Source organism: Neltuma alba, unplaced genomic scaffold, assembly GCF_004799145.2.
Source record: "Neltuma alba isolate B1F8T4 unplaced genomic scaffold, ASM479914v2 tig00005725_pilon, whole genome shotgun sequence".
Taxonomy (NCBI): domain Eukaryota; kingdom Viridiplantae; phylum Streptophyta; class Magnoliopsida; order Fabales; family Fabaceae; genus Neltuma; species Neltuma alba.
Window position 1 is genome coordinate 142,770 of NW_021634208.1, and position 24,474 is coordinate 167,243.

Consider the following 24,474-nt stretch of genomic DNA (forward strand, 5'->3'; position numbering starts at 1 on the left):
ACATTACATTCCCTCCTGTTACATTACATTCCATTGCTTATGATTCAATGAACCAAACGGGCCACTAGTAACTACTCCTCCGGTCCTTAATATAGGACCCAATTCTTGAGTTGGTTTTGGCCCTAAATATAAGACCCATTTTTCATATTTATTAATTTTCTCTAAATTACCCCTATAGATACTCCCTCAACCATAATCAAGTAGAAGAGGGAGAGGGGTATTAAGAAAGATGATTATGGTATTTTAGGAAAAATGTGTCACTTTTTTTATAATGAACTAACTTACCTAACTTTCTTAATCTAATCAAATTAGTTAAATGGGTCTTATATTAAGGACCGGAAGAGTATTTTTTATTTAGGTATTTACTACACTTGTATAGTCAATAGCTATATAAAAGTAGTCACAGGAACTTTGAAAACAAAAATAGCTAATAGTTAAACTAAAGTAATCAACAGTTATATAAAAATAGTCACCAGGAATAAGGGCAATACTGTCATTTCATAATATTTTAAAATTTCAAAATAGTACAAGGAGTCTAATTTGAGGTTTTAAAATCCACCCACCCTAGTTTGTTCTTTAGCATTTTTTAAGGTATTTTAGTGTTTTTTTTCCCTATTTATCCACTAACATGGTTTTTCCGAAAGGGTAAGATTTTTTTGGAGACCATAGCTGTAGCCGTGCAGGAACTAGGAAGGTCAATTTTCACTAAATATTATTTTGAATTTATTTAATTAAAAAAAAAAAAGCAGCCGTGAGAATCTTGTCTTCCTTATAATGGGGCTATCCGACAGGTTCATGTTGTTGGGAGAAATTATGAAAATGGGATTGAGGTGGAAAAGTCAATTGCTTTTATTGCTAAATCTTTTTAGCATTCTCAATTTATTAATAGAAAATTTCTCAAAAATTTCTAAAAAGAGGTTTAATGATAATGGCACTCAATTTCCTTACAATAAATTTACTCATAAAACAATAAGAGACGTTATCTCATGTCTTGTCCATTACTATGTGATAATTTATTATATTAAAACACTGTAAAAAATTTTGGTAACTGTTTAAAATTTTTTTACCTAATTCATCTTTTCCCATATAAAAATGTTTAAACTATCAATTTTTCATAAGTACTATTGAATTTTTTTTCACTGTACTCACTATGTAGTTACCAAGTACTTATGGATCAAAATCCCCTCCTTTACTCTTCCTTTTCTTTCACTGCCATTGGATCAGCACTTCAATCATCCCAATTTAACAGTTTATTAAAAAAATTATTATAATTTCAGATAAAAATAGATAAATAAATTTAAATTAGTAAAATTTGATTTGAACAGTTCATTGTAAAATATTATTATAAAGGGGATTTTTTTCCTAATTTTTTCATTATAGTTATAAACTGTTTAGATCAAATTTTAATAGTTTAAATCTATGATATTCCTTTTAACAATGTTAGGAGAAATTCTTATATTTAATATTTGACAGTATTTCAAATATAATTGTCTCAAATAGGAAGATATAAGTAGCAAAGAAAAAGTTTTTAATGTAAGACTTTTCCAATTATTTTCTCTATATTAGGAGGCAAGGTTTTATGCATTTGATTTGATATGAAAATGCCATGAGAGTGGGGAGAAAGCGGAAGAAGTGTTGCTCCGTGTTGAAAATGGGTGAGAGAAGGGTTCATGAGTTGCTGTGTCTGCATCTTCTTCTCAACTTCTTGCTGCTTTCTTTTGCAGCAGAATCACCATCCATGGAAGAAGATAGTAAGTCCTCTTTTATCAGTTTCCTCTTCTTCTATGATTCCATTTTTTTCTCTTCACTGAAGAACTCTGTTTCAGAACCATCTTACACAGTCCACCTTTATAAACTACTTATCTTTCATAAAAAAGCTGATGGAACATTGACTAAAGTTTAAAAGTGTTCAATAAATTTAAGGGATCTGAACTTGATGAACAAAAACTGATGCTTCTCATATGGCTTACAATTTGTATGTATGTAGATGTATACGTCTGTAGTCTTTTAATTTTTTAGCTTAATGTAAAATAAGGAATAGAAGATTAAAAAGATATTTTTTTAAAAAATCAAGAAGAAAACTAAAATTTTGAATGAAATTAGAGGATTAAATACACTCCACTTTGTAACATCAAATGGTACAAAAGAGGGCTAGACCCAACAAAAGAAAACTAAGACACTGGGTATTCAGATTCTAAACTTCTCTGAGGGATATCTTAATCCTAGTTAATTTCTCACACTCAACTCATTTAAACTTTTTTAACTGTCACAAAAAAAATTTATAAAAAAGGCAAAGACTTCAGATTCGAAGGGCAAGAGAGCAGCTGAGAGGATTTAGAAAGTAAATTTTTTGCAAGAGGGTCGGCCAACTTGTTTTGCTCCCCTGAAAATTTGAAATAGCTTTCATCTTTGTATCTCAGTCAAACCTCACTATCCTCTGGATGATAATATCCATATGTAGGGATGTTCAAATAGGTCCATCTTAACTTGCTCGTCTCAGTCCTAGTCATATCGTCCGTCGTCCTGAAAAAATTTCCGGACAGGATAAAAAATAGGACTAGGATTAGATAGGACACAAGACAAGGTCGTCCCATCCTGGTAGTAATATTTTTTAATTTTTTATCATATCATAATCATCAAATATTAAAAATACAAAATGTTTTTATTTATAGTTTCTAAGATATATGTAGTTGAAATGATTATTATTTATTTAGAGTTTTTATAATTGCTTATGATTTTTGGAATAGTGTAAATGAATTTTCAAATTATTATTTATTTGGATTTTTCTTTAAGAGAGTTAAGCCCAGAGAAAAAGAAAAAGAAAAAAAAATACTTTCAAAAGAGCTAAGCCCAAAGAACTAAAAATAAAAAAAGAAAAACAACCAAAATCCATTATAACAGGTCAAACCACTAAAAAAATATTTTTTTTAAAAAAAAAGGACTTCTTGGTTCCGTCCCATTCCTCTTGGAACCGGCACAACACTAAGACAAGAAGGGATACAAGATAGATTTCCTGTCACATTCCTATTTATTGGGATCGGACTGAAACAATTTTGTCTCGGTCCCATCCCTTCTTGTGAGCAGCCCTATCCATATGCATCAATTAACATCTCTTTTTTATGCAAGTATTCAGAGCTCCCTTGGATTTTATGGTAAGTTTATTTTTTTTAATGACTTGATTTTAATGTTTATTTAAATATTTCTTCTATTTAAAAAAATTAATAATTTTTGGGTTGATTCAAGTCAAACCACAAAAGTATAATACAACATCTTTTTTAGTGATAGATTCTTTTCATTGCTTTTTTAAAAGCATTATTTATGTCAAATCTTCGTCAAACTTTTTTTTATTTAGGATTTTTGAAGATCCAAATGGTTTTGACTTTTGTGAGGGTTCAGAGTTTCAGATCATTTTAAAATAAACTTGATTAAATAATTAAAAAATAAGGACCGAGATTTGACTAAGGCCAAAGGTCAAACAAGGAAAAAAAATAAAGAAAAATTTTGAAGGAAATTCTTCCCCTCCACCATCTTGCGAGCATTGTAAGGAATCAATGACGGAAACCTACATTTGAATTCTTGACTGAGCATTGTGATGCAGTGAACGCCCTAGATTCTCTGAAGAACCTAATAAAAAATGTACCCCAAAGTTGGGAGAGTTCGGATCCTTGCAATGGCTGGGAGAGAATTTCCTGCACCGAGTCGCGTGTCACTTCCATGTAATGTCTCTATTCTCACTTGAATTTTCCTCCGGACTCTACTTCTTTTCCTGTGAAACTGAAACTTCATTGCAAGTATTTCAGACATATAGCAGGCATAGATTTAAATGGCCAGCTTTCTGCGGATATTGGATCGCTCTCTGAATTACGGGCCCTGTAAGTTTTTCACTCTTCGTTACAACTTCCATTTTCGGTTTTGGATGTCAATGTAACCACACAATGATCATGTTTCTACTCATTTCACGCTTCTTTATGAACTAAACATTTTCTACTTCAAGTGATAGGCATACCTTGTAATCATCCTCTCTGGTTATCGTGCTGTTTGATTTCTTTATAAAAAAGTATCTAACTTTTAGAGATCTAAGATAAAAATTTTACAAACTAAAAAGTATTATGCGTAGAGTTGCATGCATAACTTCGATCTCATTTGTTATTCCTACTTCTGGTCATTAATATAGTTTATTCATTTGAGTAGATTAAAGATATTAGTTAAGTTAGTTATTTATAATAAATAGATGTTGTTTTTCTTAGCTTACTGATTACGTATATTAGTTAGAACTTTTATTTGATGAAATCTTTAACTTATACAACTACTACAAGAACCGGAAAAAAATGATAAATATAAGAGACAAAGTTGATTAGTGTTTTATATTTAGAACTAAATTAAAAATTAAACTAGCTCTTATATTAAGGATTAAAAGCAGTATTTTTTTCATGAAAAAGAATATCGCTGACTGGAAACCATGATGCAAGCAGCGCGAGGTACGATATTATCTCTCTAGTAGCGAGTAACGCCTGCAAGCTTCCTAAACTCATGCTAATCAAGGCTCAGCATTATCAATCTCTGTCATCGTCCACTACTCCATTATTTGTTATTCCCAATAATTTGAACATTGAGAAAATAAAGATTTAGCTTAGTTTAACTTTTTTGAAGTCTTAATTTCTTGTTAAAATTACTCCAAAATGGTATTGTGGTTGTTATTATTATTTTTTTTAATTTGGTCTGAAATGGGTATTGTCTGTTGACCACTATTTATTACCATATCTCAATTGAGTCGTGTATTGTGTGGAGCTCGAGGCTCGTGTAAACAATGCCGCTTGGTAGATATTATTAAGACATAGCATGAATTTGTTGTATTCTTTTTATATCTTCTGATGGAACAAGTTGAATAATTACACTTTATGTCTATTTTGATCTCCATGGATCTTACCTTTATCCTCTGTCTATTAAAAAAGTAACCATTTTTAATGCATGCACAGGTATATGTTTTACTTCTAATTTTCATATTTTGTAGGGATCTCTCTTACAATAAGAACCTAGGAGGACCACTTCCAAGAGAAATCGGAAATTTGAAGAAGCTGGAGGAATTGTAAGGAAGGATTGACTGTTGTTAGGATCCTTACACAAACATGAATTTGTTTAATAAGAAATGATTAAGTACTCGATCTCTCATATATGTTCCAGATTTCTTGTTGGTTGTGGTTTCACTGGTCCTGTTCCAGATGAAATTGGATCATTACCAGAGCTTTCCTATTTGTGAGTTTCTTTTTCTTTTTTTTTTTTTTTTAAATCGTTCTGCTACATAACAAAGATTATGTGAAAGTTAGGTTTTGTTTCTGGCATATATAATTTTCATTCAATCAAGGTTCTGTTTGTCTGGTAAGTGCTTTCACTTCAAGCTTTGTATATGACTCGATAAATTTAAGCGGTCTATATATTCTGACTCAAGTTGAGCCTTGAACCTCAAAATTTTAATTTGATTGAGTGTGATCATGGGGCTCCTATCAAAAGTAGGGGACGGGTTGTGTTTGAATTTGTTGTTTTTATATTTAAATTCTTTCAATGGCTATACTTCACTTCTCATTTGTTGAGGTTAAATAAGTGAAGAGTTGGTACGTTGTTGGTTAGTAATATGTTAAATTGTTAGTTCACTTTGGAAATCTTAATTACAATCCTTCTTAGTATATAATTAAGAGATAGATACATGTAAAATATATGTACAATTTGAATTTATATTTTCTCTGTGCCAATAGTTGAGCTAAGGATTGTAGTTCATTAATAACTGAAGAAAATATAGATTCTGTTGATATTTCTCATCTTAGTAGCTGTAAAAACTATGCTTCATTATTAGTATTATTTCTATTACTACTACTACCACCACCACCACCACCACTACTACTACTACTATTACTATTACTATTACTATTATTATTATTATTATTATTTATTGTTCTGCTATGACATTTGGTTGTCAAACTAGACAAATTGAATCAGCAACTTCATGTTACAGATCTTTAAACTCAAACAGCTTTAGTGGAAGAATTCCAGCTTCCATTGGCAATCTATCAAAACTGCAATGGCTAGACTTAACTGATAATCAACTTGTTGGACCTATCCCTGTATCAAGTGGAGCTACTTCTGGTCTAGACATGCTGCACAACGCACTGCACTTGTATGTCAGTTCTCCTCTGCAATAGTTTAGTGATGGTTTTCTTTCACACAATAATGATCTATTTCATATTATGTATCCTGACGTATATTCATTGCCAAAAGTCATCTTGGGAACAACAACATCTCAGGAGCTATTCCTCCCGAACTTTTCAGCTCAAATGTGGCTCTGATACATTTGTAAGTGTCATTATCTATTTCAGTTCAAATCTTTAAACTATCAAGCGAAAGTTCATGAATAATTTTATTATATTCTCAAACACATCCTTCATTTGATGGCCCATTTGGCTCAAAGTGTGAACAAAGTATGGGTCCATCATACCTTATTTTCAAGCAAAATTTTAATCAAGAGAATGGGATGCAGCAAGAGTCCCACTCTAAAAAGATTATGTGAAGAATTATTTAATTAAAAATAATAAGCTATCAATGGAAGGCCGATGAATATTATAATAGTCTTTAGCATTATGAACCATCCTAATTTTTGTCCTCTTAGCCATAAATATTCAATTGAACAATTACATATTACCATAAAAAATTGTTATTCAGCCTCTCTAACTATAGGATGCGCTTGTCAGACTCACTATAGTACTTTTTGGGATAATATTCCTTTTATTTTCTTCTTTTTCCCCTTCCTGATCCATTGTTAATCAATAAATAAAATTACAAGATACTCCTTTGAACTTTCCTGAAACTACCGTGACCTCCGATCAGTTTTGCTAGTTGTGCACCTAGCTGTCATTTTTGCATACAATGTAACGTTCCTCAGAAAATTTGAGTGGCCGCAAAGAAGAAAGGGAAAGGAACACTTACATAATACTAAAACAGAGAGTGAAAACTAGAGACATATTAGTAAAGTAATGGATCTGAATTTATGAGGATATTTTATTTTTGTTCGCCTGCCAAGTTAAAAAAACATTTGTTTGCAGGATCTTGGATAGCAATAAACTTACTGGCAACATTCCCAATACGCTTGGACTTGCTCAAAATCTTACAGTGGTGTAAGTGTCCAAATTATATCCTGCTCAAACTAATTCATAGACAGAAATATTCTTGGTGCATTTTTGCAGTAACATTCCTTTGCTGCCACAGGCGCTTGGAAAATAACTTTTTGACTGGCTCTGTACCTCAGAACCTAGCCCTCCATAATGTTACAGACCTGTAAGATGACATAAGCATCCTGCCAAATCAAATCGTGCTCATTTCATGTGTATTATTAGCATCTGCAGATGAAATCTTGTCATTCTTCATCAAGGTCCTCGATTTTATTTATGTTTGTCAGGATCATGTACAACAATAATCTGTCAGGTCCCATTCCAAACCTAAGTGGAATGACTTCTCTCCAGTACTTGTAAGTAAAGCGTATATCTCTTACATTTGTATTTTGTCTTCATGTTGGTGCTCTACTATGGCATGTTTAAGTGGCAGCTGAGCACCTAATGTTTGCATTATCTTCACATTAGGCTTTGGTGCTCGTCTCTATTGATTGGATTTAACATGAGGACAATATTGAAGATAAAATACTGTTTGAAATACTAAAATGAAACCAGATTTACTTGAGGACCAAATTTTCGTTTCAATTATTTTTGTGAAACCGGCTAAGTTTTTGAAATCATTCGTGTAGGGACATAAGCAACAATGACTTTGACCCATCTGAATTTCCATCGTGGCTTCAAAACTTACCAAGTTTGAAATCACTGTATGTCTTTCTTATTTTACTTCTTGATCACATCAGTTCTGTGTGTGTTTGTAATTTCAACACTCAAATGCTGTTAGCCCCCCCTTTTTTTGGGACAGAATAATGGTGAATACGAATCTTGAAGGGAAGATTCCTGCTGCTTTCTTTAGTCTAGCCAATTTACAGACCGTGTAAGTGCCAAATTATCTATGCTCGTGATAATTGTGTTCATTATAGGAATAGTGTCATCCATGACAAATATTCCGCATGTGATCTTAGGGTTCTGAAAGACAATAAACTCAATGGAAGGCTAGAAATTGGCACCAACCACAGCAAACAACTGCAACTGATTGATTTGCAGAATAATCGTATTGAGGGTTTTAACAAACAATATGAAGCCTTTGGGATCACAATAATGTAAGCATAGCTGTTAATGGTTCTGGTCGTTTTTCAATATTGTGTTGCATAGGTTATTTGATTATATCTGACAAGTTTATTTTCAGAATAATTATTAAACAAAGTAAATTATGTAGAGTTTCCTTGAATTTTCTGAAGTTAAATTGACGTCTTTTCTATTTTCAAATTCAATGTAAATTTCTCTAAATTTGCTAAATTACAGGTACCTCCCTTATACTTTGAACCACACGTACAAATGTCTTGTGGAACAAAAGGCAAAATATATACATCACCCTCTAGTTTTGTTGACATTACACCTAGTCATGGAATTTTTGTTTAAAAAGCTTCACGAGCTTCCCCTGATAGTAGAATGGAAGTCTGTAATTAATTTCATCTAAAGTTAAAGAAGTTTTTGTAATTTACTCTTTTTCAGGGAAAGTTTGGGTAAATTTTGAAAATAAAAAGATGTCCTTTAATTTTAACAATGTCACGGGAGGTCTTTGTTGGTTTTAGAAATAGTAAAACGTCTCAATAATTTCAACAATAATTGTACGAGGTCCATGCAATATACTCTCATATTGTAAACAAGTTGTGCTTTTGGAATGGATTGGTATTCACAATGCCTATCTTTTCTTTCTTTTTTGTGCCTGCATGGATGAGTAATAACTGCATTTTTTCAGACTCGCAGGCAACGCTGCTTGTCATGAAACAGGTTCTGAAACAAGTGCTCTGTGCACCATTTATGACAAACCAGCTGCAGAATTGCTGAGAAACTGTTCCGATAAATGCAGTGTCTCAAATCAGATTTCTAGTCCCAATTGCAAATGCGCATATCCGTATGTTGGAATTTTAGCTCATAGAGCTCCTTCTTATATGATAAACAAAACTGCCCTTGAGGAAATTCTTGTGAGAACATTCCAATCCCGTCATCTACCTGTGGACTCTGTTTCCGTGATCAATCCACCTTGCTCTCCATTTCAATGTTTTAAACTCACCGTACAGATCTTCCCTTCAGGCCAAGACCACTTCAATCAAACAATGATATCTGCAATGAGCGTTCTGCTAAGTAACCTCAGTACAACTGAAGCATATACTTTCATTCTTGGTCTTGATAACTATGGTAATGTTAACCACTTTCAAACATTGGTTTCGTTTATATTTTACTATTCTAATGGTCTCTAGCTTTCCAAAAAATTTATGAGTACATATAATTTAAAAAAAATAATAATAATTTGGCCCTTATCTGTGAACCTCCATCCATGTGCCATGGGGGGGAAAAAAGTTATCATCTTAGCATTCAAATATGCAAATTTCTGCCAACTCAGCCCAGGGCAGCGAGCCAGCGATGAGATTTGAATCTTATCAAATTAAGAGCTTGAGAAGGGATTCTTAAGGGAGAGATATATAGAAGAGAAGGAGTGGGTAGAAAGAGAGAAAGTGACCCCTATTCTAATGCCAGCAGGCTGAATTAGGGTGAATTTTGAATATTCAATGTGTCAGGCAAGTCAACGTACTTTCATGACCCTCAAATGAAAGTTTAATGACAAGGGAGGACCAAACTAAGAGCTGATTAGAACTTTGAGGACTAACAGAGTAATCAAACATGTCATTTCATATTGAAAAAAGTATTGGTAATCCTCTATTCAGACTGTTCTTTGATGGTATCTTGCAATTTGGCCCTTATCTGTGAACCTCCATCCATGTGGCATGAAAAAATAAATAAATTTATCATCTTAGCATTCAAATATGCAAATTTCTGCCAATTCAGCCCAGGGCAGCGAGCCAGCGATGAGATTTGAGTCTTATCAAATTAAGAGCTTGAGAAGGGATTCTTAAGGGAGAGATATATACAAGATAAGAAGTGGGTAGAAAGAGAGAAAGTGACCCCTATTCTAATGCCAGCAGGCTGAATTAGGGTGAATTTTGAATATTCAATGTGTCAGGCAAGTCAACGTACTTTCATGACCCTCAAATGAAAGTTTAATGACAAGGGAGGACCAAACTAAGAGCTGATTAGAACTTTGAGGACTAACAGAGTAATTAAACATGTCATTTCATATTGAAAAAAGTATTGGTAATCCTCTATTCAGACTGTTTTGTGATAGTATCTTGCAATTTGTAAGGACCTGAAAGTTCAAGTAAATCATCAAACACCAGAATCATAATTGGAGCTGCAGTTGGAGGTTCTGTGTTGCTTGTGCTATTTCTCCTCGCAGGTGTTTATGCTCTTTGCCAAACAAGAAGAGCAGAAAAAGCGATGGAAGAAAGCAATCCATTTGGTCAGATATCTTTATTCTATTCAGCACCTTAATTGCTACCAAGTCATGTGCAATTTAGGTTTATCTGCATATTTGACCTCACAAATGCAGGGAACTGGGATCTAAATGACAGCAGCAGCACCAGACCTCAGTTACGTGGAGCAAAGAGGTTCTCTTTCAAAGAACTTAAAGAATACACGAACAATTTTTCACAAGCCAATGAGATTGGATCTGGGGGTTATGGGAAGGTATCAATCGTATTCTGGTTAAGAAATGGACACTAGCCTCTTAAATTCTAGAGGCCCCTTATTCTGGGACCGGTAGCATTGGTAAATCTAACGAAACCCCTAATGTGATACCCAAGATGAAGTTATTGTTATTTGGAATCTTCTTACTATACTTGCGATAATATTGGAAAATTATCGTGAGCAAATTAACTGTGGTGATACAACCAAGAACTGTTATATGAACTAGGTAGTGACAATGCTATTGTGCCTATGTTATATATTTGTGCCTACATTTTAATAGGTGAATGTCCGCAGGTTTATCGGGGAACTCTTCCCAGTGGACAACTGGTTGCAATAAAACGAGCTCAGAAACAATCAAATCTCGGGGTACTTCAGTTTAAAGCTGAGATTGAACTCCTTTCAAGAGTCCACCATAAGAACCTGGTTAGCCTTGTGGGATTCTGCTTCGAGAGAGGAGAACAAATGCTTGTTTATGAATTTGTTTCTAACGGAACCTTGAAGGATAGCATCTCAGGTACAGGGTTCATCGGTTTGATATTGCTTAATTTTGAACCAATACTAAGTTGGATCGACATAACTGATTTTTGGATTTTGATTGATTTAGTTTGTTTTGGTTCAGTTTAGTGTTCTTTTTTTCAATTTTAAAAAAAATAATTTTAGTTAGATTTTATGCTATTATAGGTATACAAGTCAATCTCAAGAAAATTTTGGTAAAACAATACTCAAGAATATCATATTATTATTAGCTAAATGCGTTCTTCAATCGTGCACACACGCACGCAACCAAATATAACGAAGTTAACCTGACAATTCAACTGATTGAATTTGGTTTTGACGTGGGAAACTAATTTCGGCTTCTTTCCCCCCCTTCAATTTTGTTTGGTTAAGTACCTGAAATAAACTAACCAGGTTATGATCTGTTCATATCCTTTCTTTTCACGTGATGAAATCAAAAGCTTAAGTTGGTACTTGAAGGCTCATGAATATTTCTTATGGTAACCTCTTTCAATGCAAATTGTCTATGCAGGAAAGTCTGGCATAAGATTGGACTGGGCTAGAAGGTTAAAAGTAGCCCTTGGTACTGCTAGAGGTTTGGCTTATCTCCATGAACATGCCAATCCTCCTGTTATACATAGAGACATTAAATCAGCCAACATTTTGCTGGATGAACGCTTGAATGCAAAAGTTGCCGATTTTGGTCTTTCCAAGCCTATGGACAATTGTGAAAAAGATCACGTCACTACACAAGTTAAAGGAACAATGGTTAGTACAATATCCTCTAAACCTTTATACTATACCAAAAAAGCACAAGATAGGAAGTGACTGATTTCATGCTTATCTAAATACGTTATCTGTAATTAAATAATTATTCTTTCTAAATTGTATGTTGCTGGAGAATATTAATAAAATTATAACGCATCTCTTAATCTTAGGCTAATTATGGTCTAGCTTCAACAGCATATGTAGAACAGCTATTTTTGTAGAGTTTAGATACCAGAACATATCTCATTATATCTGAAATAAAGAGCTTTCTATGGAGTAGAATACTTGAAGAACTTCAAGAACCTGACGCTCTTGTACTCCTGCACTTTATTTGTAAATGGAGCATAATAATATGATGGAAGGCATATCATTGGCTCTAATTTGTTTTGTTTTGGAGTAACATAGTGTTTAGCTATGAAAGATATTCAGGTAAAAATCTTACTGGAGAATTAGATGGCCATAAATTTTGTCTTCTTGAAAAATATTTTGGATCTTAGCAAATTCATCAAGTTCATCACACAGGGCTACTTGGATCCGGATTATTACACTACTCAACAGGTGTCTGAGAAAAGTGATGTTTATAGTTTTGGAGTGCTAATGTTGGAGCTAATAACTGCAAGAAAACCAATACAAGGAGGGAAACATATTGTGAAAGTATTTCGGAGTACAATTGACAAGACGAAAAACTTGCATGGCCTTCAAGAAATTCTTGACCCAGCTCTTGGCTTAGGCTCTCCACTGAAGGAACTGGAGAACTTTGTTGATCTTGCAATGAACTGTGTTGAGGATTCAGGAGCAGACAGACCGACAATGAGCGATGTGGTGAAAGAAATAGAAAGCATGCTGAAATCTGCTGGTTTGAACTATATCCCTGAATCATCAGTGTCTAATTCAGCTAGCTTTGAGGAGGTAAATAATGTGACTACTTCCTCGCATGTTTGCAACAGTAACGAGTCTTTAGATTCGAGTTCATTCTGCAATATTGGAAAGATTGAACCGAAGTAAATCTTCGACTCATGTTTGAACTGTAAGGCAACTTGTTTATCAAGTACTGCTAGATCAAAAAGGATAAAAAATATAAAACAGTGTTTATTAAGAGTACATAGTAGTCTAGATTTTAGAATTAAAAAAATAACCTGTAAAGAAGAGTTTTGGAAAAGGTGAATTGTGTGTTTTTATTACAGAACTGTCTAGCAAACATGTAAAAATTGCGCCTATCTTTACTTTTTCATCCTTCAAGTGATGTGTAAACTGTTAGTCTTTGAACATATAGAATGAGGATTAATAATTTAATTTTGATGTAGTTTGCTTGTTTGGTAATTCCTTTTATGTGTTCCTAAAATGGGAAGGGAATTATAATTTGAAAGAGGCATAGCGCTGTTTTGTGTTGAATAATTGAATAAATTTCTATTTTTCTTACAAGATGTTTAAATTATATACTGCTTTATTTTAACAATTTTGCATAAGTTTCTCTTAAACTTATTATAACATATTTAAATGGGTCTTATATTTAGGACCGGATGAGTAACATTTTACAAAAAGGAAAATGACACAAAAATGACACCTGAACTTGGAAATGCCAAAAATGATTATTTGAATTTGCAAAATCCTAATTTAGTTATAAGTGACCAATTTAACATTTATAAATTTTCTGAAATGATCATATTGCCCTTATTTTATTTATTGTGTTTTAAGAAACCAAATGCCCCCACTGGCTGTCCAGTCACCAGAGCTCCGACAATCGCCGCCAATTGGTCGCTAGAACTTCGGCAGCCGACAATAATTTTTTTTTGAAAATTTTTGCAATTTTAGTAAAATGATTAACAATTTTTATAATGTTGTTAAAAAATTCAGTATAACAATTATCAATAGGTTTTCTAGAAAATTCAAAAAGTAGTATTTTCACAATTTCAATAATGCCATTAACAAATTCCGTAACTCTATTAACGACTTTAATATAGCATTTAACAAAAGCTTTTCTAAAAAATTAAAAAAAATGAAATTTTTACAACTTTAGTAACTATTTTTTTAAAAAAATTCTATAACTTCAGTAAAACGATTAATAAGTTTTGTAATACTATTAACAAGTTCAATATAGTAGTTAACAACAGATTTTTTAGAAAATTCAAAAAGTAGCATTTTTACAACTTTAATAATGTTATTAACAAGTTTTGTAACTCTATTAACAAGTTTGATATAACATTTAATAACAGGTTTTCTGAAAAATTCAAAAAGTGACATTTTTACAACTTTAGTAACACAGTTAACAAGTCATATAATGATATTAACAACTCTTATGACTATAATGCCTGCCTAATAAGTGAAAAAAATTTTGTTGCACTACTTTCATAAGGAACTACTCCTCCGGTCTTTGATATAAGGCTCATTTAACTAATTTGATTAGATTAAGGAAGTTAGGTAAGTTAGTTAATTATAAGAAAAGTGACACATTTTTCCTAAAACACCATAATCATCTTTCTTAATACCCACTCTCCCCCTTCTACTTAATTATGGTTGAGGGAGTATCCATAGGGGTAATTTAGAGAAAATTGATAAATATGATAAATGGTTCTTATATTTAAAACCAAAACCAACTCAAGAATTGGATCCTATATTAAGGACCAGAGGAGTAATATAAAAAACATCAACCTTTATGAGATTTGCTACTATTATTACATGATTTTGTTAACCATGTTACTGAAATTATAAAAATGCTACTTTTTGAATTTTTCAAAAAACCTATTGTTAAATGCTATATTGAAGTTGTTAATAGAGTTACTGAACTTATTAACGTCATTACTGAAATTGTGAAAATACTACTTTTTAAACTTTCTGAAAAGCCTATTGTTAACTGCTATACTGAACTTGTTAATAGCATTACAAAACTTATTAACTGTTTTACTAAAGTTGTAAAAATTTTCAAAAAAAAAGTAGTTACTAAAGTTGTAAACATGCCATTTTTTTAATTTTTTTTAGAAAATCTATTGTTAAATGCTATAACGAAATTGTTAATAGAATTACGGAACTTGTTAATGACATTACTGAAGTTCTAAAAATGCTACTTTTTGAATTTTCTGAAAAACCTGTTGTTAACTACTATATTGAACTTGTTAATAGCGTTACAAAAGTTGTTAACCATTTTATTGAAATTATAAAAATTTTAAAAAAAAATTATTGCTGGCCATCGAAGCTTCGGCAACTGACCGGCCAGTGAAGGCATTTCTTTTTTAAAAAAAATAAATAAAATAAAGGATAATATGGCCACTTCATAAAATTTATAAATGTCAAATTAGTTACTTATGACTAAATTGATATTTTACAAATTCAAGTGATTATTTTAGTATTTCCTAGTTCAAGTATTTTTTTTGTGTCATTTTTCTTTTTATAAAACTTTTACATTGATTAGTAACAATAAACGATAATATGTTCTTAGTGTCAATGCAGTGTACATTATTTCTTTTTTTTTTTTTTTAAGAGAGAGAAACTTACTTGTGTGTGTTTCGGCGGGCATCTTACTCCCCTCCCTGTTTTGCGCCGATTCCATCAGTTACTGTTGCCTTCTGTTCAATGCTTTCCCTTACACGAGCTCATCTCTCTCTTGGTGCACTAACCCAATCGCTATCTTCACTCCCTCCGCTAAACAAGTTCCTGTTGAGGTGCTGCCACCACTCGATCACCGGCGCACTGGCCACCGCCGCCGCCTCCAGTGCTGAGTTCCCCCCGCATTGAGTCCCAAACCCACCTACCAACTCTGCTCAGCACCTCCACTTGTGGGGCCCCTCGACCTCATCACCGCCACCATCGTCGTATCTTTGATTCTCTCCTTATGCGACCATCATCTTTCCGGCGGGAAGGGAATGTTGGATAGCTTCTTCAAGCCGGACGGGTCAGACTCAGATCCTTGGTTTTGGTATCTCTTCCCTTTTCCCAAAGACTCAAATCAGTGAACCAAACCGGCCTAGTTTTGGAGCTGCATTGGGCAGTAGCGATGGCGCATGATCAGATTGTTCCGTCCCACTAATTATACCAGACGATCATGCATCACTCTATCAGCACATTCTATTTCCTCTCAATTAAGCCACCCCCACCATTACCAATCCACGGCTTCTGTGGACTTCGATTCCCATCTCTACGCGGCTACGCTTCAAAAATGCATACACAATGGTGACTACGGCTCCAGAAAACGCCATCACTGTCATATCATTAAGACAGGCGCTTCTTTGGACTTATTTGCATTCAACGTTCTTCTTAATCTGTATGTAAAGTCTGACTCTTTGACCGATGCATCTCAACTGTTCGATGAAATGCCCAGTAGTAATACTGTTTCCTTCACTACATTGGCTCAGGGTTACATGCGGTCACTTCAATTCCCTGCAGCTCTTGACTTATTCCTTAGGTTATTCAGAGGAGGCCACCAGCTCAATCCTTTTGTTTTCACCTCCCTTCTCAAGTTGCTTGTCAGTATGGACCGCGCACAGATGTGTTTCTCTATTCATGCGTGTATTTATAAGCTTGGTTATCACTCTGACGCGTTTGTTGGTACTGCTCTTATTGATGCCTACTCTGTTTGTGGGTGTGTTGATGTTGCTAGAACTGTTTTCGATGACTGCTTTTACCGTTCCTTACAATTTTTCTCCCACATGAGGCTAATAGGTTACAAACTAAACAACTTTGTCATCGCTGCGGTGCTCAAGTCCTGTCTTGGCATAGAGGCCTTTCGGCTTGGCATGAGTATTCATGCATCTGCTTTGAAAACTCATTATGAACAGGATCTTTATGTTGGCCTTGCATTGCTGGAATTGTATAGTAAGTCCCAAGATCTTGATGCTGCACGGCAATTTTTTGAGGAAGTGCCTAAAACTGATCTTATTCCTTGGAGTCTAATGATCGCTTGGTGCGCTCAGAGTGACAATAGTGTAGAGGCTTTGGAGTTGTTCCAGCGTTTGAGGCAATCATCCATTGTCCCTAATCAGTTTACATTCGCTAGTCTATTGCAAGCTTGTGCGGCTTCACCTGCATTAAATTTTGGGGGAGCAAATTCACTCTTATGTCCTGAAAGTTGGTCTTGACTCAAATGTGTTTGTGTCTAATACTCTCATTGATGTTTATGCCAAGTGTAGTAAAATGGAGAACACTATGAAATTATTCGTGGAATCACCTGAGCATAATGAAGTGACTTGGAATACCATGATTGTTGGTTATGTGCAGTTAGGAGACAAGGAGAAGGCACTAAATATGTTTGTGTCCATGCTTGCTTATCCCATACAGCCAACTGAAGTGACATACTCCTGTGTTCTTCGTGCCTTTGCGAGTTTAACATCATTGAATCAAGGACATCAGGTTCATTCTTTAACTATCAAAACCATATATGATAAAGACACTGTAGTTGCCAATTCATTGGTAGATATGTATGCCAAATGTGGCAACATTCGTGATGCCCGAATAGTATTTGATAAGATGGGAAATCGAGATGAAGATTCATGGAATGCTATGATCTGTGGATATTCCATGCATGGCCTAGGTGTGGAGGCTCTAAATATATTTGAAATGATGCGACAATCTAATTGTAAACCAAATGAACCAACTTTTGTTGGTGTCCTATCTGGATGTAGCAGTGCAGGACTGCTAGATAAAGGACAAGTACTCTTTAAGTCAATGATGCAAGACTATGGCATCGAACCTTGTATAGAACATTACACTTGCATGGTTTGGCTTCTTGGAAGGTCAGGCCATCTTGAGAAAGCTGTGAAACTCATTGGTGAAATTCCATTTCAGCCTGGTAATATGGTGTGGCGAGCATTGCTTGGTGCTTGTGTCATCCACAATAAAATTGATCTTGGAAGAGTCTGTGCCCAACGTGTACTTGAGATGGATCCACATGACGATGCAACCCATATACTTCTGTCAAACATGTATGCCACAGCAAGGAGATGGGACGATGTTGCTTCTATTAGAAAAATTATGCACACAAAAGGAGTCAGGAAGGAGCCAGGGTTAAGTTGGATTGAGGATCAAGGTGTGGTTCACTATTTTACTGCAGGGAACACCTGTCATCCTGACATTAAACTTATCAGTGCAATGCTTGAATGGTTAAACAAAAAAACTAGGGAGGAAGGATATGTACCCAATATCAATGCCGTTTTGCTTGATATGGAGGATGTTGAAAAAGCACATCTCTTGTGGGTTCACAGTGAAAGATTGGCTCTTGCATTTGGACTGATTCGATTGCCGTGTGGTTGTCCTATACATATCATAAAAAATCTCCGTATATGTGTAGATTGCCACATTGTTATGAAGTTGGTCTCCAAAATTGTGCAGCGAGATATTATTATCAGAGATATGAATAGGTTTCACCATTTTCAGCATGGGATTTGCTCCTGTGGTGATTATTGGCGAATGACGTAATTCGAGTTCCAGAATCACAAATTCCCATTTTCATTTGCCGTTGCCTGCAAGAAATTCTTGTTTCACTTGAATGTAAACTTGTATATGCAAATGGTCATGTCATATATGGTGTCATTACCAGGGATAATTCTTTCTTGATCTTAGGATCTTGTCACTGGCTTTTCTTCGAGCAAAACTTTCAAACAAAGATGTGAAGTAATATGCTTCTTCTTGATACTTCTATTGTTTCATCCTCACCTCTGCTATGTATGTTTCATTACATCACTGGGGCAACTTTGCAGGCCATTCGCTTTACCTTTTTTGCCTATTAAGATCTTACTCTTCTGTTACAAAAGAGGTAATAATGCTTTACTGCTTCCACTTCATTTTATTTATGTTGCTCTCTCTTAGTCATTCACCTCACACTTTATTTGACTTACTTTTGGACCATCAATTCTGCCAAAATGTGGCCCACCCTACATTGTCGACTATTTGTTTTTGGGTTGTGCATCTTGTGCAGGATTGAAGAGGTCAAGAAAACTTGGATAAAGTGCTTTTGGTGATAGCTATGAGATTATTCCGTTTAACATAAAAGTGAGAGAAGTTCTTAGGAAGAATAGTTCATCTAATGCTGAATTTACTAGCTTTTATGAGTTGATCTCTGTTTCAAATATGCCCATTTCCTACAGTTATCTTGGCAGGAACGAGCTTTCGGGCACAATTCGTCCTCAACTTTTTTATCGAGAATCACCCAATATTTATCATTTTCTTGGCAAACAATATTTATCGATTTAGACTCTTTCAATATAACTATCAAAGAAAATTATGCTGACTTTCCTACTCAGATTGGTTGGAACATAAAAAAGCATAGAATACTGATACAGAGGTTCAATAAACTGAATCTTCTGATGATGCCCTAATGTATCGCCCGAGTTTCTAGCTTCATTTGGCATTACTGCAGTGGCTTTATTTTTCTATGTTACATTTAATATTGGTTTTTATTTTATTTTATTTTTATACTAACAAGTTTGTGTTCCAAACTACCAATCAATCCTTATTGCATGTGCTTTAATGCAGAAAAATCCAGTTTTCACCAGATGGAAGGGTGTAATATGGTCGGGTCTGCGGGGAGACTCTCCATTCATTGTGATGGCAAAACAGACTCCTTTTTTTTTTTTTTTAAGCCACGGAATTACTGAGAAACAATGCTGCTTAGACTGAAGGAGGGAACTTGACCAGAGCTTCTTTTGCTATAGTCTAAGTGTTTTGTGCACTGTATTGAGTCATAATGTTTATGGTTTATAAAAAGGGTAAATTGTATACAACTTTCCTAAACTTTATGTCATGTACAAATAACCTTCATTTTTAACGTTTTACAATAAATCCTCCTAAACTCTTAAATTTATGTGGACAAGTTTCATGTTATTAATTTTGTTCTCTACCCTTATGCATATGACTTAAAGTTTAATGAAGTTGCATGCATATAATTCTAAGTTTGTGAAAATTATATGTACACAAAAATAAAATTTAAGGAGGCATGTGAGGGTTGTCTGAATAAAATTAAAAGTTTGGGTGGGTCTATTATTAAGTTTTAAATATTAAGGGAAATGTTCAGGTTCAAAGTTTGGGGGAGATTTTCCAATTTTATATTTCCGCCTGTGGGCTTTCCTTGCCCTGAATGCTATCTAGGACATGGTCAGGTCCGGATTCTCTCAACTGGAGCGTCTCTCAGCATCCCGGCATGTTTCACCATATTAATCTAAGAGCCCACAATATGTCACATCATCATACTGTTAAAAATTGAAAACAAATCTAACTGATGCCATATTTTTTTTTCCTAAATTTCCTAGGGGTGAACAGCTAATTTTCTTGGATCTACTTATTTTAACTCTAAAATTTATTAAGAGTCGAAAGGGATATAAATTAAGTCGCATAGGACCACAAAAAAAGGCAAAGTTCTTCCATCAACTATTTTAATTAAAAATTAAAATAAAATAAAATACTTGGTATACTTCTACCACTCTTTATGGTCCCGATTGGCTTGATGTATACCAGAAAAAATTAAGATAAATCTTTCAATTTAAGTTGAATAGGTCAAAAAAAATTATATATAAATATGTGATGGTTGATGTTTTCATCATTTATGGTCATCTAGACAAGTCTAGAGTCTGAACATATCATAAATCCTCTAGTTGAAATGAGATAGGTAAAAATAAATTGGCGTTACATGCTAACAAAAACTTAAGAGTTGTTTGGGAGGTTTCAGAAACATTTTTAAAATATATTTTTATACAAATCAAAATAAAATTTCTCTCACATACTTATATTAAATTTTACAAAATTACTTCTAAAATCTTAATTTAGTTTTCATCTAAATACCTCTTAGTCGAAAGTTGGTAAAAAAAATTTATTTCTAATTTTTAATAGCATTATGATGTGGCACAACTGCCACAACATGAGCTGTGTGCCTGTGTTAGATTAACTTTAACGGTTGCTAGTTGGACGCTGAGAGTATCCTACTCCCAAGTGGTCATGGTGTGTTTATATTTTTTAATATTAATTATATTTTATATAAAATATTAAAATAGTATTTCAATTCAATCCATTTTTTAAATTGTAAGTATTAAAATTTTTAAATATAAAAACCGTTCATAGCATTCGATCAAGCAATGAGAAAATACTTAAATTTTTTTTTTCAGAGAGAAAAGACTTGCACACATGAACTTGCAAGAAAATTTTACATTGGTTTTGGGCCAGCAAGAAAATTTTACATCGTTGACCACGCCTACATGCGTACGTATATATAGGTACCTGAAATCAAATACTAAAGGGTTAAATTTAAGCATCATCAAGCTTAATTAAAAGTAAATCTCTTTAAAATATTTTTTATGCTCACATGAGCTCATTCTTCAAGTTCATTATTTCATATTTAAACATCTATTATTCATCAATAACTTACAAGTTAAAGTTATATTTCCTTTTTAATCGCACAATAGTCGTATGTTTTTCATTGTTACAAAGTATTTGTCTTTCAATTATTATTTTTTGTACAAAATATAAATATACCCCCTTGTTTACCCAAAGAGAGGGGGGGAAAAAAAAAAGCCCCCCTCGGTTCACAACAATTATTACTTTAAAAATGCTTTTGACTTAAATACTCTCTTATATATATAATATATATATAATTTGAGGATTTTTTTTTAAAAAAGTGATAAACATTTTAAAAATAATAAAAGTTATAAACAACCATTTTTGTGAACCAAATTATGAAAGAGCTATTAGCCATGAACTTTCCAAGCGGAGAACAAGTCAATTATATATTCATGCATCAGAAGCGTAGAGATTGTGGCATGTGAGATGGAAGTTGAAGCATTCAGCAATTAGTTAGTCCAGAGTGCAATAATACTGATTTCCATTGGGCTTGCAGTCTATGTCTGTCCTTATAAAAGAAGAGTCCACAGATATTTATTTCAACAAATATGATCTGATCTCTTTTTTTAAAAAAAAAAACTGGGTCAAGTTTTTTATATCAATTATATCAAATTCTCCAATCACATATAGTTATATTTCCTTTTTGTTTTATGTGAATTTCTGATTAAATACGATTAAATAATACTATTTAAAAATAGGATACATGGTCATATGAAATTGGAAAACGTGATATAATGAATATAAACAACTTGACTTTAAATAACATTAGACTATATATATATATATATATATAAGATACAATGGATTAAAATCTATAACCAACTCCTGGAGACATATATAATACATATTTATAAGAAAAGTTAAAACATTGAACGCTATGATTATTTGACTAAATTAAATTATAAAAGATAGCTTGTTTAATTGAATTAAATTATTTGATTATTTATTTTCGATTTTTTGAAAAACCAACTATCTAGTCCAGTCTAAATCAAAATAGGATGCCAGGTTTACCAGAAAAAAGAGATTAAATTCAATTATTTTAATGAAAACCAAGTCGCATACTAAATTAAAATGGGATATAGCAGCTTCAAATTATTAAAATAAATAAATTTGAATGATAAAATATACTTCTAAGGTCCTAAATATAAGATATATTTTATAGTACAAATTACGCTACAAAATAAGTCTTATATTTAGGATAGGAGGAGTATTATTAATGTAATTGGGTTCTCATCATCTCTTATAAAGAACAGTTTATATTATAGTCTCAGCCAAAATTAGAGGACTAATCATACTCTTTTAGTCCTATTTATAAAGTAAGAGAGAATATTTTTTTAGTCATATTTATAAGTCATTTTATTAAATTTTTAGCATTAATATACCGCTTTATACTTCATTTATTATATTGTAAATAATTATTTTCTCTAAAAAGTATATATGTTAAATAGGGGTAAAGTGAAAAAAATTATTATATTTTAATAAAGAATTAATCCAATTTAAAATTTTTCTTAGTTTATATAAAACATGCTAAAAGTTTCTTATACTCCTCTGGTACCATTTATAGGATATAGAGAAAAGATATTTTTTGATCTTATTCCTAGGACATTTAGAAATTTTTTTATGTAGATATACAATTTTATCTTTTATTTAATATTATAATATATATTAAATTGGAATAAAATTAAAAATTTATTAAATTTTAAATAAAAATTAATAAATTTTAAAATTTTTCTCGTCCCCTCTCAAACATATTAAAAGTGATTTACAAACTGAACCAAATGAGTAGATAGGAGTAGAGTAGCAGTCGTTGTTGTGTTGGCTTCTTTCAAATTTGGTGTATCTATTTATTTATTTTTCTTGTAAGTAGTTGGATGAATTTATTGATCACAGGGCCATCATCTTCAATTTAGTTAATGATATGTAGGAATGCATGGTCAATATTGCTCTTATTAGTGATTTGCCAGTTATCTGTTCAATCTTCATAAATCGACTTCAGCTAAATATGACATATGGGTTTACAAAATAAAATACTATAATTTAAATCCTCCAACCAAATAATAGAAATAATAATAACATAATAATAATATCATACTTATATTAATTTCTTTATATACATTATGTCAAGTTTTCTAATCATATGTTACTATGTGTCCTAGTTTTGAAATATTATTATTTAATTATAAACTTACATTAATAAAATAAGACACTATAGTCATATATGATTGGAAAACTTAATCTAATGGATATAAGGTATTAAAGCTAAGTGTTTTTTTTTTAAAAAAATATTAACTCTTCAATCTTAAATATACTAACAACAAGTTTAATTTAAGAAAATTATGTGAGTCTATCATTTATATAAAATATGTAATGATCTTTCTAAAATAAAATTCCTTTTATTATTTATATTGGAGTATTATCAATATAGACTATACATTGTACATTGGAAGAAATAATAAATATAAAGAAAAAAATAAAAGATGTTAAGTTTTTATGTTTAGAATAAAAAAAACTTTTCAATTATTTAGAGTTAGAGAGATTATAATATTTAGATCAGTAGATATAATATCCCAGTGTTCATTATAACAAATGTCATCCATGTTATTTTCATATTTTAGGAAAAATTACAAAAAACTACCTATTAAATTCTTAAAAAGTATGTCATGCTAACTACTCTGGTAATGATTTTAACTGTTTTTGTAATGATTATAACTACTCAAAATATGTCAAAATTACCTATTTATTATTTTAAAATTTAATAAGTATTTTTCTGTCTGTTTTTTAATATTTTAGATGATATTTTATACTCTCCAATATTTAGATACATTTACAAGGTTTTTTTTCTAAAGGTTAAGATTTTTTTCTGGGGACCATAGGCGTGGGAAGGTCAATTTTCATTCAATATTATTTTGAATTTATTTAATAGAGAAAAAAGGAGCGGTGAGAATTTTGTCCTGAAAAAATCCCAAACAAATACCTTTAAAATTTTAAAATCTCAAATTAGGAATAACTATAAAAATATATTGTTATTTGCATTTTAGATTTTGTGATTTAAAAGGTTTTTTTTATTCTCCTTTTTATCCTCCTCATAATAGAGCTAACCGTCAGGGTTATGCTGTTGGGCAAAACTATGAAAATAGGAATAAGGAGTAAAATG

At 32.5% G+C, this 24,474-nt stretch overlaps 1 protein-coding gene and 2 pseudogenes across 2 annotated transcripts in view; all 3 read left to right on the forward strand.

Annotated features, from left to right (window-relative positions):
- The window catches only part of LOC114748535 (putative pentatricopeptide repeat-containing protein At5g13230, mitochondrial), a 29,247-nt gene extending 9,457 nt beyond the window's left edge, over positions 1–19,790 (forward strand). For both annotated transcript variants that reach the window (XM_028936961.1, XM_028936962.1), the window contains exon 2: positions 19,467–19,790. The gene's annotated coding sequence lies outside the window, so the exon portion shown is untranslated. The remainder of the gene's footprint in view (positions 1–19,466) is intronic.
- LOC114748532 (probable leucine-rich repeat receptor-like protein kinase At5g49770) lies at positions 775–13,308 on the forward strand (annotated as a pseudogene).
- Positions 15,935–18,410, forward strand: LOC114748533 (putative pentatricopeptide repeat-containing protein At5g13230, mitochondrial; annotated as a pseudogene).
- Positions 19,791–24,474: the final 4,684 nt, after the last annotated feature.